General features: G+C 39.3%; 1 long non-coding RNA gene across 2 annotated transcripts; it reads left to right on the top strand.

Annotated features, from left to right (window-relative positions):
* The first annotated feature begins 3144 nt into the window (after positions 1-3144).
* Positions 3145-5240, top strand: LOC143666060 (uncharacterized). 2 transcript variants are annotated; one of them, XR_013167347.1, is made up of 3 exons: positions 3145-3226; positions 3459-3511; positions 5063-5240. It is a non-coding gene; the product is annotated as an uncharacterized LOC143666060 (long non-coding RNA). The 2 variants fall into 2 exon arrangements; XR_013167346.1 differs by lacking the exon at positions 5063-5240 and adding an exon at positions 3882-4096.
* Positions 5241-8705: the final 3465 nt, after the last annotated feature.

Below are 8705 nucleotides of genomic sequence, written 5' to 3'. Positions count from 1 at the left end.
TTCAAACAAATTACATATATATACATATACATATAATGGAGTAGATTGCAAAGTTGAAAAAATTCCTCAACTAAAGTAGGAGAATTGTGAGAAATGACTCCTTTACAGGGTCTTCAGGCAAATCTCAGACCCGTGGGAAATACTTTTATACTTCTTTTGAGTGGCATGAGTAGAGGGTTCCTGAGCAAAAGCAAAAAAAAAAAAGTGATGAAAATAGCAGCTCAAAGTAAGTTGTAAGATCCTTAATCTTTTCTTGAGGAAAGAATTATTTTTATTTGAAATCAGTGGTAAACTGGATTATGTAGCCCACAATGGCTGCTTATAGGTTGAAACATGAGTTCATAGCAGTAGGTTTCCACAATAAGCATTTAGCTTTACAAACCATATCTGGAGAAAAGACAAAACCTTCCTACATATAAGAATTTATAACTGTTCACACACAAATTTAAAATTCCCAAATTTAAATTAATCTGTGAAATAAGCTACAGACCTTTCTTAAAGTTGAAGCTTTTTAAGGCCACAAATAAAGAAGACAATAGAACAACTAATGTAATATACAATAATGACTCAGTAGTAGAAATTTTTGGTATTAACTGTAACTGAAAAGAAAACTGGACCACCAACCTTTGTTTTGGTGTTATATATTCTTGCATAAAATTTTACTAGTCTTGAGTTTCAAAATTTACCCTCACTGTCCATTATTTCACGTCTTCCAGGGTGTACCTATCAGGCTGCTTTGGGTTCCCCAAGGATAACGAGTATCCTGCACCTATTTGCTCTTTCCAAAGATACCAGAGCACTTATTTCAGGACACATGTCCTACTAAATTAGCTTTTTAAAATGCTGTGACAGTGTAGCTGAAAATTCAAATGGAAAAGAATTTGGACAAGTCAGCATCTTCCCTTCCACTGATTTTTTTAACTGATTCTTGAGAAGAATTTTTCTGCACAGGATGACCAAGTGCTGGCACCACTTCTTCTATCACTGCAAGCCCCTTTATAATCATTGTAGATGGCCACATAGTTCATTCAACCCATAGTGATGAGAATCAGATGTGAAGATGGCTAAAATAATTGGGTCAGATCTGCAGCAGGTTAGTTCAGGGCATATTCAAAAATCATAATGGATCAGATTCTCTACCTATAAAATAGGAGTGATGATGGCATGGTATCAGCCAATTTCAGAAGGACATTAGTAAGTAAAATGTAAATCATTAATATTTATATAAATGCAGAATAAAAATAAACAGCACTGTTTATCATATAAATTTAGGCAGAGTTATGTCCCAAACATCTAATTTCCCTCTCATAATGAAAAGAGTTAGCCAGTAATGGAAATATTGGGAGTCACAATATTGTGAGCTAAAGTATTTTTAATATTTCCAATTTTTTTAGGCTGTTCTAGATTTCTTCCTTTTTTCACTCCAAATCCACCCTCTACCCTTCTCTTTTTTGTTCTGTGCCCTGGTAGGATAATCTGTTTGGACTACATCAACCCACTCCCTTGTCCCCTGGCTTTCAGTTGGGCTTAAGAAGTAAGGGCCAAAGGCATGAGATCAGAGGAAAGAAGGAGAGTGAGGCCAAGCATTAATTGTTCCAGCTCCCCTTTGCAAGATCATCCCTCCACAACTCCTGTTGGAGATTGAGCCACGTACCCCCCCACACACACACACACAAAAAAAACATGCTCAAGTCCTAATCCATGTTCCTGTAGGAATGAACCCACTAGTAAATAGTATCTTTGAATATGTTAAGGTGGGTCAGAGTGTGGAAGATCCTATTTAGATGATGTCTTTGAAGATCCTATTTAGATGGTGTCAAATTGAATCATAGTATGCCTTAATTCATATGACAGAAGTCCTAAACAAAGGAAATTGGATGCAGAAGTAGACGCCATAGAGAGAGAGAGAGATTACCCGGAGACTGATACAGAGATGCAAGGCAAGAAACCCCGAAGATTGCAGCAAGGCAACGCCAACACTACAGACTCCAGGAGAAAGCTTGGCCTATTGAGACCTTGACTTTGGACTTCTAACCTCCAAAACCAAGACAACAAATTCCTATTGCTTAAGCCAACCAGTGTGTGGTATTTGCCGTAGCAGCCCTGGAAAACTACCTACACAGGTAGGTAGCTCTTCTGTGTACTAAGATACCTACACAGAAGGTCACAGCTCTTTGTAGGTGGCCCATTCCACACAGCATCTCTATGTTCTAGTAACTATTTCTTCCTCTTTGCCCCTATTGCACTATTCCAAGTGATTTCCATACTCCTTGCTCAGATCTTTGTAGATGGTGTCTCTATTAAATTATCTTAAAATCTCTCAATTGGATTTATTACATATTTTCAGCTAGAACTGGATCACATGACCTTGGTAAATCATTATTTGGAATTATGTGACAAGTAGTCATAATTCAAAGCATTGTTTTATAACAAAAGGGGTGACTATTTCCCTTCACCCTGCACATGGTTTTCCTGATAAACCGGAGGTAGGCACTTTCGGGGAAACTTTCGTGGAAGATTTGTAGAATATATTTTCAATAATATTGCAATATTCATCCTCAAGGGTGTGTGGCCTTGCTTTTATTAAAGTAATTCTGGGTCTGTAAGCTCTCTTGGGGAAGGAAAGCAAGCAACTCTATCAGGTTGGTTAGCCAGGATTCTAGAAACCAAATGTATAATTTTGGGTAATACAAATCAAGTAGGCCTAGTTATCTAGATTAGTCCTTATTGAAAGACAATTCCCCATGGCATTTCTGTATTTTTGTATCAACTTTCATTCCAAACTCTTTTTTCAAAGATATTTTTATACCAAAGAGCCCTGGAACATGGAGATGTTTTTCTCTGAGGGAGAGGGCAGATTCTTTTCCCTGACCAGGAAATACAGATGTCTTACTCCAGGACAAGGGTTAGGTAGGTTTCCTTGCAGCTCATTTTAAAAAGCTGAGGTTTTCTAAGATTGGGGTTTCTCAGTTGTGAAGCAAACCTATTACATGCACAGCATATACCTGGGCCTCTTTTTATTGCCCCAAGGGACTTGATAGGCAAGAGAGACTGACATAAACATGAAGCTCATACTGCCTGTTGTGCTATGAGTAATAAAGTCCTTTATCTCTGACCCAAGTGTCTGATGTCTCTGCCAGCATCTATGAAACTGTAGCAGACTAATCTCAGATGCTTCACAGTTCTCAACAATCTTAAGGATTCCAAGCTCAATTAGCCACTTGAGGTAATGCCATTCAATGTGAGACCCACTGCCTTTTATACTACCTGCAATCACATTTTCTCTAGCCATTAAGTACTGCTACTTGGCTTCTACCACATCCAAATCTTCCTATCTTTAATGAAATTAAGGAACCTATTTCAACTGCAGTGTTCCTCAGTAGCAGGCACAATTTGCAGATAGCCACTGAAGAACTTTCCAAAGATAATGGCACCTCTTTCTCATGGATTTTCTCTAGACGTTGATGAAGAGAATGGATTCTGGACCTTACTGAAGAGATGAAGTTAGAAGGTGAGTAGTTGGGTGGGTTGCACATGAAAAATCTACTCTAGCATTTTTATTTCTAAAGTCTTTAAAGTCCTTCCTTTAAAATAGATTTTAACACCTTGACTTCATTTATGGACCCATTGAGTCCAGATTACATTCATCTAGATTCATTCCATCCATTCCAATTGCACATGAAATCATAACTCTGATAAATGCACCCATATTGATACATTCAGTCCAACCTAAAATTCAGTTCTTCCCTTACTAATAACCCTCAAAATCTACCCTCACACTAATCTCCACATATTTTTATTATAAAAACTAGCAAATTACTACAATTCTTTTAGTGTTTAAGTTTTCTCCTCTTGTATTTGATTTTCTATTTATTCCCCAGGTCAAGCTGGATCTGATTTCAGTTGTAAATATGGAATTCAACATGAGTGGGGCATGAGTAGGTGTGAGGTTGGCTTCCTCTTCCAAGGTGACTCCATAGGAAGGAGAAGCTAGTTAGACTTGCAAGGGAACTGTGTGTTTAGAGTTTTACCAAGCCTTTCAAATCCTTTCATATAAATGCATTCCAGGTCCCAAGATACCACTTTTTCATAAACAATGCCCTAACTTACACATAAGAAATGAGGTAATGCCATAATTCAATTAAATTATAAATCAACAACCCCCTGAATCATACTTTGCATTAGGTTTCAGGCTACCTCAGCCCTGTTCACATCTCACTCAACCAAAATGTGAAGTCTGGAAAAGTAGTCTTCAAAAAATTGGCAAGAACCAAAAAATAAAATATCGGGCATCTCAGATGGTGCCATAGGAATAGTTTGGTCACTAAGGACTGTGATCACTGGACAGTTGCTGCCATACCACTGGGCCCACCACTCTACCAACTAAATATTCTCTGACCATGTGTCTTCACGTTGCTTTTTCAAGGTTCAAAGTCACGAGAAGGTACATCCAATTGGCTGGGTGAGCAAAGGACAAATGTCCTCACGCCAACTTACTTGGGCAGGGTTAGGGATGGGGAAATCAATGGATTATCTTACTGCCTTTGGTATAATTAATGAGAGCTGGGGTCCCACATCCCAATGTTTTAGGATCCCTTAAAACAGAAAGGGAATTAAATGATGGGTAGCCATAAAATAGCAATTGTCCACCTTAGACAAGGAGAAGATCAGTCCTTAAGTAAGATGGTATGGCCCAGTTTCAGCCTAACCAAGAACAAGCAGTAGCACCAAAAGAAATGGGAGGTTCCCAGGTAGAAGAAAAAAGGACAGCTAATAAGAAGCAGTTGGAAAACAGGGTACAGGTTCTGGCTCAAGACAGAAAACTAAACATAAGCGTTTCTCTTTTTCTCTCTAACTCCCACTGAAATGATAGAAGAAAGTCAAAAAATAAAGTCACTGAAGCCCTGGGTATAAAAAAGTTCTAAAAGTGACATATTGCAGGACCAAAAATTGTCCACTAAAATCTGTTCCCCTGACCCCTGCTGCCTTCCTTTATGATAACAGATGCCTTAATTTTTACCTGGGCACATGATCACAATACATTTCTCAACTTCCCTTGCAGGTAGATGTGGTCATGTCACTGATCTCTGGCAAATAGGATGTAAACAGAAATGAGGTGTGCAACTTCTGGTTCATGCTCTGAAAAGGGAGGGATGACCACCCCCCCCCATTCCCATTTTCTGTTGGCTGAAATGAAGACTTGATTGTGAACCACAGGAAAGAAAACATTGTAGAAAGAACAGAGAAACCAGAGCTCTTTTTTTTTAAAAGTTAGTGTTTTTTATGATTATCTAAGTTCAAGATGAAAATAGAATAATTTTTATAGCTAAAGCATCAAAATACTGGAAAGAGAATTGATTCCATTTAGAAGTGCCTTCTCTTTGGCCTTCTAGTTTTCTTTGTTAAGGGTAGATTTATTTTACTGGTATTTAGGCTTAACCTAGAAGCTCTAGTTGACAAGCCTTTTTTTTTTTAACAGTAATATATAAATATTTTATTTAATTATTATATTCTACATATACATCCAGGCAGGGAAGTAGGCTGGTTAAAAATAAATGTAGATTACTTCATTAATGCACAAACTAGGAGCCTGGACTCTTGACACCTAGGAGTCACCATACAGCACTGGACTGTTTATGCCTGAACTATTACATGACCGATAAATTCATTTTTTATCTTGTTTAAGGCATTTTTATTTGAGGAATGTGGTATAGCAGCTAAATCTATATCCTATCTTATAGAGAGGGTCATTAGCATCCTAAAATAGTGGGAGCCTTTGAAAAGATATTTTTTTTAAAAAAGAAGAAACATAAAAGAAAAAACTATCCATGACAAAACCCAACAGGGCAGGGAGGTGGGGTAAGATGGCAGTGTAGGGAGGTGTGGGATTTAGTTCATCCTCTAGGGTTGCTAGTAAATAGCCAGAACTGTCTGGAAGAACTGGGGAACTTCTGTGTCCAGACACATTGTACGCCAGCCTGGAACAGGTGGAAGATAGGGATGGCTCTGAAAAGGACTTTTTTTCCTTTTCAGCAGCCCATTAAAGAAAGAAACAGGATTTCTCAGTTTTCACACTTCACAAGACTAGAGTGAAATTAAGGAGTGACTGAGAGACAAAGAAACTAATCAGGTGAAGGAGATAGTTCCCTAAAGGGCTCATCTTCCCCAATAAAAGTGGCAGGGGCCCAGTACAAGTGGAGGCTCATTATGCTGGTTTGAAAGGAAGTATGACCCCTAGAAAAGCCATGTTTTAATCAAAATCCCATTTCGTAAAGGTAGAATAATCCCTATTCAATACTGTATGTTTGAAAGTGTAATCAGATCATCTCCCTGGACGATGTGATTTAGTCAGGAGTACTTGTTAAATTGGATTAGGTGACCACATGTCTCCACCCATTTGAGTGGGTCTTGATTGGTTTATTGGAGTCGTATAAAAGAGGAAACATTTTGGAGAATGCAGATTCAGAGAGAGCCAGAGAAGAATGACATAGCCACGAGAACCCACCAGCCGGTGACCTTTGGAGATGAAGAAGGAAAACATCTCCCAGGGAGCTTCATGAAAGAGGAAGTCAGGAGAGAAAGCTAGCAGATGATGCCTTGCTCGCCATGTGCCCTTCCAGCTGAGAGAGAAACCGTGACTGTGTTCACCATGTGCCTTCTTGGATGAGAGAGAAACCCTGAACTTCATCGGCCTTCTTGAACCAAGGTATCTTTCCCTGGATACCTTTGATTGGACATTTCTACAGACTTGTTTTAGTTGGGACATTTTCTCGGCCTTAGAACTGTAAACTAGCAACTCATTAAATTCCCCCTTTTAAAAGCCATCCTGTTTCTGGTGTATTGCATTCCAGCAGCTAGCAAACTAGAACATTCATATTCAGAGAATTTAGACCCCTGGGCTGGGATATCAGCAGCTGTTTTTACCTTCAAAAAGCTGAGGCAGCCTGTCGCAAATACACAACAGTTTCAACCTACAAAAAGTAGTAGAATCTAGCCTGTCTCAAACACATTCCTGGTAGGGAGAAAAAAGGGGGGCTGCTAGAGAGACCTGTAACTTTTCCAGCCTGCAGGAAAAAGGGCTCAGAAGAGCAGTTCCTCACCCCCTCACCCCAAAAAAGAGGAGGGGCAAAGCCCTGCACAAACTGTGACTATTATTTATAGAATTCAGACCTCAGAAGCTGGAAAACAAAAACAGTTTAATCCCATCTTCAGCCTCAGCCTCTGTGCTAGTTTGAGATTGCTATGTACCCCAGAAAAGCCATGTTATTCTAACCCAATCTTGTGGGAGCAAACTTAATGTTGGGTGGGACTTTTATTAGGTTGTTTCCGTGGAGATGTGACCTCACTCATAATTAAGCAGCTCTTAATTAGCTTGCTGGAGTTCTTTAAGAGGGAAACATTTTGGAGAAAGCTCAAAGACAGACATTTGGAGATGCAGAGGGAAAATGCCCCAGGAGATGCCAGAAGGGCACACAGCATCTGAGAGAGCCATTTAGGACCAGAAGCCTGGAGAGAAAGACAGCAGACATCACGGTGTGCCTTCCCATGTGAAAAAGGAACCCAGCTGCCAGCTGCCATTTCTCCAAGAAGGTATCCTGTTGTCGGTGTCTTAATCTGGGCCTTTTCACAACCTTAGAATTGTAGCCTGTAGTTTAATAAATCCCCTTAATAAAAGCCAATCCATTTTTGGTATATTGCATTCTGATAGCTTTAGCAAACCAAAACACTCTGTCTCAACCACACTCCTAACAGGGATAGGGCATACTGAGTATTAAAGGCACAGTATCATGTTACACTCTGGGGAGCAATGTGCTGACAAGTACCATCTACTGGGCAGAAAAGGAAAAGCACAGAATTAAGAGGCTTCATGGGAAAGACTGGCACCCTACTGGGTCTCATCCTCAGGGAACCTTGATACTGCTTACACCTTCTTCATGATTCCTAGGCCTATCATGTCCAGGAAAATCTGATTGGGTTCAATCCTATATGGGAGACCGTCTTCCCAGAGCCAGAACTCCAGGTAAAAGTTGCTAGAGGTAATGAAAGGAGTGTTAAAAACATATAGATGTAAAACAAATAAAACAAAACAAACAAGAGATCAACACTTCCAGAGAAGGAAAGAAGAGAGAACTTTTCCTGGGGCATGGAGGGGAAGCAAAACAACTGCACTCACACACACAAAAAAGGCCAAATCTCAAGATATTTCTATATAGGCAGGGGAAGAACCAGAAAAACAGGGGGCTGAAAATTTTTGATCAGTTAAACAGAAGCTAGAGGTCTAAAATAACTTGAACCCAATGTCAAAGAATATTAACAAAGCCAACCAACAAGAAAACCCTAGGCAAAAGAAAACCACCACCAGAATAAACTAATCAAGAAAATTAGATGCCTAGACATCAGGAGTCATACTAGCAGGAAGATTACCCAATATCTTACCCTATTTCTATCTCCTGGTGGTCTCTGTTACCAACGAAATATTCCAAGTTTATTCACTAATGTCAGTTCATATCAGAGAGACCATTACTGTATTTGTCCTTTAGTTTTTGGCTAGTCTCACTCAGCATAATGTTCTCAAGGTCCATCCATGCTGTTACATACTTCATAACTTTATTGTGTCTTATAGCTGCATAATATTCCATTGTATGTTTATACCACAGTTTGTTTAGCCACTCGTCTGTTGATGGACATTTTGGCTGTTTCCATCT

This window comes from Tamandua tetradactyla, chromosome 22 (genome assembly GCF_023851605.1).
Source record: "Tamandua tetradactyla isolate mTamTet1 chromosome 22, mTamTet1.pri, whole genome shotgun sequence".
Lineage (NCBI taxonomy): Eukaryota > Metazoa > Chordata > Mammalia > Pilosa > Myrmecophagidae > Tamandua > Tamandua tetradactyla.
This window is presented reverse-complemented; position numbering and strand designations above follow the sequence as displayed.